Genomic DNA, 11,741 nt, shown 5'->3' with positions numbered 1-11,741 from the left:
TTGTGGGTTCTGAACCTGCTGTTGATGCTTGGGGAAGAACTGTGTAGGTAATAGGGGGCTACTGTACTTCTCTTAAACACCAGAAATAATGAAAGTTCAACTCAGAAACATTACTAAATGGACTTTTGTTTAATCAATAATACATTTTTTGTCTACTAATTTATGTAAAGCATGACATTTCTAAAGGATCATGAGGGCACTACTCTTAAGCTTTTAAATGACTTTTGAGAACAGATAGTGTCTTCCATGTATGGATTACAATTGCTGCTAAGGTTTATTTTAAATACATGTTGTTCAGTGTTTAGCCTGGTTTGGTTTCACGGGGTGTTTGATGTTGTCACAGCTCCTACACCTTCCACAATATTTTTAAAAACAGGTGTTGGCTGTGTTCAATCTGCCTTATCTGCTTCCCTAGCCACTCCCATTGTCACACACACACACAGTGGCAGGAAAACAGGAGAATAGCTTAGGATTTTTGTCAAAGACAAATCCCCACCCTGAATTCACTAAATCAACCTTTTAAACCTTGACCTATCCCCCAATTCTCGTCCTTTCCAAATGTATTTTCATGCTCTTCTTATTTTGTGGTACATGCTCTCATTTGAGAAATATATTTTTCTATCAGGTTCTAATTCAAATCTTAGAAAACACACAAAGTTCAGGTGAGGGAGGGTGGCAGAAGACATTGCCTTCTTTGCCTATACAGTTTACCACTATTGGGGTTGACGCAGGGGCACCTTGACTTTGGCATGGGTGTAAAGCATTCATGGTACAAGCCCCCTCTGTCAAAACAATCCAGGCCCCAGAGAACTAAATTAGACTGAAGGCAGATTCTACTACTGTGCTTTGTGATGACAGCTTCTCACAAGAAAGTCCATAAATGCAGCCTTAGAATGGCAAGACAGAAGGGCCTCTTCCTTCTCTATCTCCAGAGGCAAAATGGAGAACAGGAGTGGAATTAACGCTATTTCCCAAATGTCCACACTGAACAGGGTTCACCTTGGTGTTTCAGGTTTGAGGAACAAATGGTAAGAGAAGAAGGGAGTTTTAAAAAGAAATAATGAGGACAGAAAAAAATATATTAAATATCCTATAGACATCTCAGACCAAATACAAAGTTTGCAGACAGTACTTACAGAAACTTTCTAAACCTGATAACACACACATGGGCACATAGAGTAGTAGATAATACAAATAAATGTTAATTGATTTTATTGGGAGTGAGTGGCTCCTGAGGAAAAAATAAGAAAGCATGATCAATCATAGGCTTCATTTTTCAAAAGTCCGCCAGCAGCCCAGACATACCATAGAGACAGCATTTCTGAATCTAAGCCAAAAAAAGAAAAAAAAAAGCTTCAAAAAGGCCCTTTTTATCAACTAGAACGTTTCATTTTTAACCTGCATTTTTTAAGTATACAAATATCCCTGCAAAATATTGACCTTAATATCTAGTAAGCCAAGATCTTCATTATCAGAGAATTGCTAAAAACAGTATGCCTCTAAAAACAGTTGTGATTGCTAGAGGAGATAAGGGAAAGGGAAGATATGTTTGGGGGTGGGGAGACCTTTCCCCTTAAGAATGTCAGCAGGAACCAGCCATGACCACATTGCTCATAGTCAACTCTCAGCCACCGAAGGCACAATGGAACTCAATCTGCTTAGTTCTTGCTGAAGAGCAATGCCTTATCTTGAGAGGATCCACAACTCCTCTGTCACTCTGATATTATGATTAAAGTATAAAGGACATTGCAAATCAACCAGAGTAAGAGTACAATCACTCAGCTCAAGGCATCTCCCTCTTTCTTTTCTTCTTCTTCTACCCATCAATGAAGGTACAAAAGTCCAACTACAACTAAAAAAGAAAAAAAATACACACAAAAAAAGTGAAATAACTTGCCCAAGTTGCCTCAGTTTATGAGTAGCACAATCAAGACTTGAGTTGAACCCAGCACTTTTGATATTTAATTTTGAGATAGGGCCTCATTAATTTGCCCAGGCTAGCTTTGAGCTTGTGATCCTCCTGCCTCACTCCCAAGTTGCTGGGATTACACGTGTGTGCTACTGTACTTGAGTCCTTTGTAATTTTTGAGACAGAGTCTCTCTTAAGATGCTGAGGATCTCGCTATGTTGCTTAGGGCCTTGCTAAGCTGCTGAGGCTAATCTCAAACTTGTGATCATTCTGTCTCAGCATGCTGAGTCTCTGGAATTACAGGCATGCATCACTGTACCAGACTTCCCTCTTTCTCCTCTGTAGTATAAATACTAAATACTAGGGCTGAAGGCTGGAGATTTGTTAATCTGGTTATTTATCAGAGTCTTTTATTTATTTATTTATTTTTTGCCACAGGGGTGCAAAAGTAGTTCTAGTTATTTCATGGACTTGAAGAAGAAAAATGAACAGATGTTATTTATTTTAAATATTTTTTAAAGTTGTAGATAGACACAATATCTCTATTTTATTTATTTAGTTTTATGTGGTGCTGAGAATCAAACCCAGTGCCTCACTGTGCAAGGCAAGCATTCTACCACTGAGCCACAAACCCAGCCCCTGGACAAGTGTTCTTGAATAGTTTATACCCTCTAAGAAGAAAGGAAAGGTATGAATGGGCACTGCCATAGGGTTGTACAGGACCTAGGCAAAATTATAAACAGAAGAAAATATTCCAATCCCCAACTTCCCCTTTTTACTTTTTTTTCATTCATTGATCATACATTACTTGACTCAAAGGCTTCTCTGGAAAGAGTCTCTATCGAGGTTGAAAATGGATGGTCTCAAAATGTAAGCTCAGTAAGGCCTGGGTTTCATTCAAGTGTTGACTGTTCTACTTATAAACTGAGGCAACTTGGGCAAGTTAATTCACTTCTGTATGTCAGTTTCCTCCTTTGTTGGGGCATAGGAGAGAGAAGTGATAAAGGTAAAAATAGCTTCTTCACAATTTACATCAATGTTCTCATGCAATAACTATTTACTTAGTTTTACTATGTGCTATGCACTTGGGATACATTGTTGAACAAGAAGCAGAACTATCCCTCAAGGAGCTTGTATTTTGATGCAAACCTTCATTTGAATACCCATTATGAATGTGTTATTCATTTGGTAGGGTCTTTCATATACATAGTGTCAGTCAGTCCTCACAACAGGAGTGTTATTACTCAGGATTCCTGAGCACTCACAACCTCTGCTCTAAATGGTCTGTGAAAAATAAATAAATAAAATAACAATATTTTGCTGCAACACACGACTGTCATTCAGGGTCACTCCAGGTGAATTTGGGCTGGCATGAAATAATCACACTGAGACAGAGAAAAGACATTTTTCTTGAGATTCTTCAGTGACAGCTCCTCTGCTGCAGCTCCCACAAGGGAGGCAGAAAAAAGAGAGGAGGAGGACGTTCTGAAGCCTCTTTTTATGGAGGGACACTCTAGAAAAGTTCTACCCCAATGAGGGGGGTCAGGTTTCAGGGGGTTGAGTAATGCTTCTCCATGTCTTGTGGTCAGCAGATTGACTGACATCTTAGAAGGCCACACCCATCTCAGGTGCTGTGTGGGGAGATATTGTGTCTATCTACAACTAAAAATTCTTTCAATAAACATATCTTGAGGGAATCTGATGTATTCCATCTGCAGGTATTGTGATAGACACTGGAGATTTAGTGGGGAACCCTGTTGAATCAACTGGACTTCATCTGATTAATATGGTAACTTCCTGACTTCCCAAAGGACACTTGGAGTGTCTTAAACAGCAATAAACCCTATGCAGTGAAAATCATATAATTCATCTGTTTGACATCTATACTCTGTATTATCTGGATTCACTCAAAAGGCATATGGAACACACGTTGCTAAATAGCCAAAGAGTAGACAACAAATATTCATCATGCACCTTTCATGGGCCAGACTCTGGTCCTTTTAAGCATCTTCTCATTTAATTTTCATATCGAGGATGTGAACCAGGAATTTCCTCTATTTGATAGAAGAGGAAACTGAAGTTCAGAGGTATTAAGCACAAAAAACTCTTAAAATGTATGCTTTCAGGGGTACAGTCTGAACTACTATAATAACAAGACCACAAAATATAGTGACTTAATTAATGTTCATTTCTCTGTACAGCCTAGTCTGAGCATTTTAGTCTGTTGGAGCAGCTGTACTCATGAGGTCATTCCAGAACTCAGGTTCCCGTCATCTTACCACTGCCATCTCACCACTGCCATCTCCTGCATTGGGATCACACCAGATCCATATTCCAGCCTAATGAAAGGGACAAAGATGGCATTAGGGCAAAAAATTGTGGAAATTCTTTTTGTTCACATTCTACTTACCTAAACTTAGTTGCATGGCCACATCTAGCTGCAAGGGAGACTGGGAAATATAGCCTATAGTCAGGCAGCTGTGTGCCCAGCTTAAACTCCAGAGAGTCTATTAATTAGTGAACATAAGGTGAGAATGAACTAGAGTACTAGTAGAAGTAGTAGTAGCTAGTAGTGGCCTAGTTAGTAAGCTAGTAAGTGATAAGAAGGAATCCAAACTCAGATTTGCTGAATCCAATTCCATATCACTGCCTCTCAGTGGAGATGGGGAACTCAGGCTCTCTATTTGCTTGCAATGCAAAATAATAAACAATTTTTATTTTATTGCCAATTTTTATTCCAGTTTTCTTGGAAACATCTCAAACTTCTAGCCTTCTGACCTTGTGACTCGTGTGAACTACTTGTTTAATGAGTTACAGAAAAAAGGGAGAAAAATACAGTCACTTCAGAAAAGAAAAAACAAACAAAAACAAAACAAAACAAAAACCACCATCTCCTTGCCAAATCTGTAACATGAGATATTTTAAAAGTGATCCAGTGCAGCAAACTGTAGTTTGGTTGATGTTGGCTAATGCAGGAGTAGTCCATCAGGAAGATGGAGAGAAATGTCTACTTTTTATAAAGAAGTTTCTTTCTCCTCATGACCCTTATCAACCGAGATCATTGAAACTATATTCTAGACTGAAAAAAAATGAACCAAGTTTTCATATTCTTGGTCAGAAAAAAGTGATTAATTTCTTTTAGAAAGGGAGGAAAAGACCTATCTAGTTCAGAGCAAGAAAAAAAAACCCAAACCATGTCCACTTTAAACTACTGTTTCTATAATGTGGCAATCTTTGCTTGCTTTACCTTTCTTTTTTTTCATGTTTTTAAGTAAATTAAATACTTATATGGAGTGATGTATTGGATTAACAGATAAGTGGAGACCTAGGTTCCTTTACACTTGAACTTCTCATTGTAAAACACACATTTTTTCCTTTTCCTCTGCACCCATCACTGCAGCATAGGTGTCTGGACCACACTCACTATGAACTCTTTCCCCTTCTTCACCTGTCTAGGTCTCTGAAATCTTGTCTCCCTGATCTTTGATCCAATTATGACAAAAATGGTTCTAAAAGCTTGCCAGAGATGGAATTGCCAAGTTCAATGCTCCTATCATTTTAGTCCTCTTTGCAGTCTCTGATTCTACTGATCCTTTCTTTCTGTTTCGAAACTCCCATTGTTTCGGCTCTGAACTTTAAATCACATTTTGTCCTTGATTCTCTGATCTCTCTCCTGCCAAAGCCCACCATTCTCACTGGTACTCTTTCTCCCATTGCTTCAACTTGCACCTTTATGAACATCCAGACAGATCTCCCTCTCTGGCTCCTTCCCTTTTATGAGGTTCAACCTTATATTTCTAAGGCATTCCCGACTATGTAGATGACTCTACTCCCTCTCCTATCCTTCCTTGTTCTGTTATTTTCCACATATCAGCCATCTCTACCTCCCTGGTTTGGAACCTTGATAAATTAATCTTGATTGCTGGACCCAACCCTGATTCTTCTTTTTTCCTAATCCCCGTAGCAAAGTATCCAATAAATACTATCCACTCTGTCTTCAAGATGTCTCTGACATTGTTTCTTCTCATTCTTTCTACTTCATCTTTTATCACTGTGTTCTAGGACTTAGTGTATTATCCTTGGATCAGGGGAAGAACAGACTGACTGTCTTCTGCCTCAGATTTCTCTGTACCCTGTACTATTCCATTCCTACCTGAATCCATTCTGCACTCTGCTCTACAAGAATCTTCTTAAAGCAAGACTTTCATTCTATCAATTCCCCACCAAGAAATCTTCAAAAGCTCCCTGATGACTAAAACACTAACACTTTTTTATTTCAACCTACACCAGGAATAACTCTAACTACTGAGTGAATAGACTTTTCTCACCCTATCCCCACGTCCATCTATATCTTTCCACATCCAAAACTACTACCATAGTTCAAGCAACTACCACCTCCTACCTGCAGTTTTACCATGTCCTCCTAACTGGCATTTCTGCCTCCATTCTTGTCTCATTACAATCCGCTCTCCACAGCCAAAGTGGTCTTTTAAAAGGCGAATGGCTTCTATGATAGCTGATACTCAATGAACCTTATCTTCCAATATTTGCATTCCATGTGTTCACCTCCCTCACTGAATATGAGTTTTCTGTCAATCACTTTAGCCAACAGAATGCAGCAAAAGTGAGACTGTGACAACTCATGGCTAAAACTTTAAGAAATCTCACTAGTTTCCATGTTTGTCCTTTTAGAAACCCTGAGCTGTTATATGAGACATCGGACTCTGAAACTGCATGGAGAGAAAGCAGTCTGGCCATGCCACTGTTCCACAAAGTCCAGCAATTTAGTCATCTCTGCCAGGGTGATAGAAAAATGATCAAGCCATCATGACTGTATTAGGTTAGTTGAGTCCTCAGATAACTGCAGTCCCGGATAGCATCGTGTAAAGCAGAAGAACCACCAGCTGAACCCTAGCCAACTCACAGAATTGTGAGAGATGATGAAATGATTGTTTTAAAAGACTAAATTTTGAGATAGATCGTTATATAGCAATAGATAATTAAAACACTTAGTATTAAATCCAGTGCCTTCTTACAGTAGCCTACAAGGCCTTACATTACCTAGTTTCTGTTTACCTCTTGGACCTCATGTTTTAGCCACCATACTGGTTTGTTCCTGTTACCCAGTCACACCTGCTCCCTGGAATGCAGTCTACTTGCCCCTAGACACTCCATCAGAAGCTGCTCTCTGCTTGTCTCCCACTCTTCCTACTCACTTTCATGATGTCATTTTACTTGCTCCAAAGCAATTATCACTCTCTGAGAAAAAAAATGCCCTGTGGACATACTTGTTTATTGCCTCTCTCTCCTCCCAAATCCCTCTAGAACATGACCTTCAAGCAAGCAGACACTTGTCAACCTAGTCACCCACCTGAAAATGTGCCATGAAACTAAGGATACTTATGTGCAGGGCCCCCCACTTACATATGCCTCTTCCAAACCCCTTGTTTAATTTCGTATTTGCAATTTTGTGTTCTTTGTCTTAAATAAGGCCACTCAACTTGTTTCAATTTCAGGCCCCTGTAAAAATTAAATACTGCTAGATGTTAAAGTGGTATGATGCTATGAGATATATATATATATATATATATATATTTTTTTTTTTTAAGTTTTCCTCCATGGTTCCTGGTTCATTACTACCTCCTTATAGCAGGATATAGAAACTCTAATCCTCCTCCATCTTTCTGTCTTGGATCTGGCCCAAAAGAAATCTTCTGACCTATCTTGTCTGAAAGCAGAGCGTAAGACCCCATTTCATAAATGCTCCATTTCAGAAGGGAGGGATGTTGAATAAAGGGGCCAAGAAGAATCTGAATAGCTGGTTTTGTCATTCAGTCTATTCGCATTAGATCTTATCTTTTTTGTCCAGTCAACCTTTCTATATGGTTAACTATAGTTTTGCAATGAAGTTTCCTTAAAAACCCAACAGGACAGGGTTCAGAGAGCTTCCTGATAACTAATCAAGTGGAGGTGACTGGTGGTTGGTATGCCTGAGGAGGGCAAGCAAATTCCACGCCCCTTCCCACATGCCTTGTCCTGTGCATCTCTTCATCTATAGCTTCTGTAATATCTCGTCAGACAAACCAGTAGATGAACCCTGAGTTCTACAAGCCACTCATGCACACTAATTGAATCTGAGGTGGGAGTTATGGGAATCCCTATTTATCCCAGTGGGTCAGAAGTACAGGTAGAAGCTCCTGGGCTTGCATTGAAATCTGAAGTGCAGGGGGACTCTCTTGGAAACTGAACCTCCATCTACAGGATGGGATGCTATCTCCAGGTAGACCGTGGTAGAACTGAATTCAATTTGAAGATACGCAGCTGGCGTCCATTACAGTATTGGTGCCACACACATCTGGCATCAGAAGGGATCTGTGTTGTGAAAATATAGTAGGAGAAACTGAATCTCACTCTGCATTTTTCTCTCAAGTGATCAAACAGACTTTCTTCATTACCACTGTCAGTGGGGAAAAGAGCCGAGTGCCATTCCAATTTATCCAGAGGCAATTAAGCTTCTTCAAAGGAGAAAGAAAATAGAGAAGAACAACTCACTTCCAGGTTATTCAGGAAGTAAAAGTTGTAACAATTGGGAAGGGGGTCGCCCTGTTCCCACCCACCTGGAGTTGCTGACTGATTACTGAAGTTAAAGCTCCTGCTCTCCCATGGAGCCTAGAAGATGATCCCTGTCTCTTCACCTCTACATTCATCTTCTTTGAACACCACTTTCATCCTGTCACTTTCCTGTCCCAGAATCTTCAGCAAATTTCACAAGAATAAAGAATAAAATTCAAATCTCTTACCCTGCCAGTCAAGGCTGGCTGCAGCCTGCTTCTCATTCTAATCTACTTCTTGTCTTCATAATCACAGCCAGACAGGTGCTGCTCCCAGAACACTCCTTGTTCCTTCCATCCACCCACGACTTCATGTTAGATATTTATATCACCAGGAGATCAACTTTCCTCCAGTCTTAGCTTCCTGGGAACCTTATTCCGATTTCAGGACCCTTTTCCACGAAGCTTTCTCAGACTCCAGCAGACCCTGCATGCTCTCCCTCTTCTGAACTCTGGCCAGGGAGACCATTCATTTAGAACTGACTTCTATGTCTAGTTCTCTTCTTTCTTTGACCTGCCTGCTGATCTGCATTATTCAAGCACTTTGTTCAGGGACCATATCCTCAAGGGAGCCATTCCTAATTTAGAGGCCCCAAAGCAGACTGAAGACCTTCTCTGGAGGCCGGTTGGGTTAAATATTTGTAGCCCAATGAGAAAAAAATAACAGAATTCTATAGCTTCTTTGAAATCAAATAAAATCATCAAAGATATGAACAGAAAAGAACGTCATGCAAGAAAGGAAATAAAATAATTTAAAGTAAGTTATTAAATCACAAATTCTTCAAGGGTAACTCTACAATAATTCCTGAGAAGTACCTGGCATTTATTGCAAGATTGTACCTCCAAAGGTATTACACTGTGACGATTGATAATATGGTGATAATGGTGGTTGAGATATTGATGGTGTGAAGCAAATTCTAGTTCTTTAAGATGGATAGTACATGGTTACTGTTTGATGGGGTTCTGCAGGAGCAGCATTTTTCTGTTTACTGCTTCCTGTGTTAGCAATGCCAAAGGAAAGTTTTTCCAAAGGGAAGAATAGTTTATATTCCATTTTTAAAGAAATGGTTAAATTTTTCCCTAAAGCATAATAGAAGGGTCTTATTCAAGCAAAATACTTCTAGAAATGAAAGTACTTTTAGGAAGTGGGGAAGAGCTTTTGTTTCTTCCTAGCATCAGGCTTCTTTGTCTTCTTTTGTATGTATTTCAGTGATAGGCAAAGCGAAAGTCCTTTAGAAGAAGTTAAAATTATAGCCCTAAAAAGTCTACTCAAATGCAGTCTTTTATTTCAGTTTAGACTTGTTTCCAATTGTGCTTAATCTTTTCCAGCCTCGTTATTACTTTCTCTTACAGTTTGCACTGTGAAATGACATTTTTAGTCTCTTTTGCCCTCTATTGAATTGGTCTGGTAATAACAGTAACTAGCAAAATGCTAGTTCTCTAGCATGTAGGGGAAGACATAAATATTTGATCTCAGATCAGTGATGTGTGTAATTGTTGCTATAGAGAAAATCTTTGATTGCTGGCCAAATCTGGAGACCTATTAAAATTTAATTTCTAGGTCTTCTTTCTATATATAAAACTCAGAACATTTATAGCGTATATTAACCCTTCCTCCTCTTCTGAAAAATTCTTCTTCATCTCCACAGGGATGGAGCAGGAAGAAATGCACCTCACACACAGGAATAGGACTTGGAGATTGAAGAGCAATCCTTTCAATAAATGCTCAAGAACTGCAGGAAAGAAATATCAAGGGGAATTGTGTCTTCTCTAGAAATCATCAAAAATAATTAGACTATCATTTGTCTGCATATCTTTTGGCTATTAATTGCTAATGTGTAGAAAATCATAGCAAACCACTATAGGAAAACATGATATAGGAAAAAATAGATATAGAAGCAATGACTATATTAGCTTGCCTTAATATGAATTTTTTAGAAATGGAGTTGAAGGTGGAAAACTATGGTTTCAAAACAATTAAATGCTATTCATAAATTATACCTGCAGAATTGCAAACATAAACAGAAAATATAAAGCAAATGTTCTTTGGGCAACAGTGGAAGTATAATGTATGTTTTTCCTTCTAATACTTACATCACAATTGTGAGTGGGATTTGGCTACTGGCTGACTCATCTCATTATATCCAGATGAATGAAGTACTAAAGAAGTAGATAATCCTGAAGCTTAATTTTATATGTTACTTTCAAAGTCTCTCAGCTGTATTCAAAGCTATTATAGTAGCACAATTGACTGATCCCTCTCTGCCTCTTCCAGTTTCCTTCCTTTCCTTCTGATAGGGTGAGGCATGAGTCCTAAAGGGATAAACTATTTCACATAGCATAAATGTAGGTGAGCCAAGAGGGCTAGATATGCATGTTTCCCCAGACAATTTGATTGCCAAAGGATAAATGTAAAAACAATCTAGTAAGACTTTTAGAGATTTAGGGATCTAGTTTTCTCTTGTTGATATGCATTATGCGTCTAAATTCCCTACTTCGACTGAAGATTAGAGAGGCTAAAAGTGTAAGCTAAGAAACTCGACTCTGGAGTCAAATGATCCAAAAGTCCAATATCAGTTATGTCACTTAATTGCTCTGAGATCTTAAGCAAATGTTTTTGTTTAAACTCTTTAGGCCTCATTTTCTCATCTGTTTGATAAGGGGGGAAAAAAACTTCATAGAGTTGTTCTAAAGATTAAATAAGACAATATCTGTAAAATTTTAGGGGAAGAATTGGTCAGAGCAGGCTTTTCATTATTATCATCATCACAATGATAATAATTCTCAATATTTTTATTATTAATAATAAAGATAATAGTAACAGCCTTTTTCCTAGATATCTGCTGGGAAAGAAAGCACAGAGAGGATGCTCTTCTGATTTCTGTGCATTCTCCCCCTGGACTACCTTTATGTACTCTCCCAACTTAATATTATGTTTGAGCTGTGACCCAGGACAGTAAATATCCTGTGGCATTTACTCATGGGACATCATCGTGATTCTATGTCTGATGTGCACTTTCTAACCAGGGTTCAGGAGAGCTGTTCAGGTCATTGTTCAATGAGGTGCCATAGAAGCCTTGAGCCATCAATTAGTTTCAGGTATACATAGTTCTGGTTTGGGCCAAAAATTAGCAGAAAAGATTTATTTGTCTTTATAAATTATTCACATAGAAAACTACTGTACAGCCCTGTGCCCCAAAAGTCAGTCAGGTTGAGATTTG

The sequence above is a fragment of the Callospermophilus lateralis genome, chromosome 4 (genome assembly GCF_048772815.1).
Source record: "Callospermophilus lateralis isolate mCalLat2 chromosome 4, mCalLat2.hap1, whole genome shotgun sequence".
NCBI classification, from domain to species: Eukaryota; Metazoa; Chordata; class Mammalia; order Rodentia; family Sciuridae; genus Callospermophilus; species Callospermophilus lateralis.
This window is presented reverse-complemented; position numbering follows the sequence as displayed.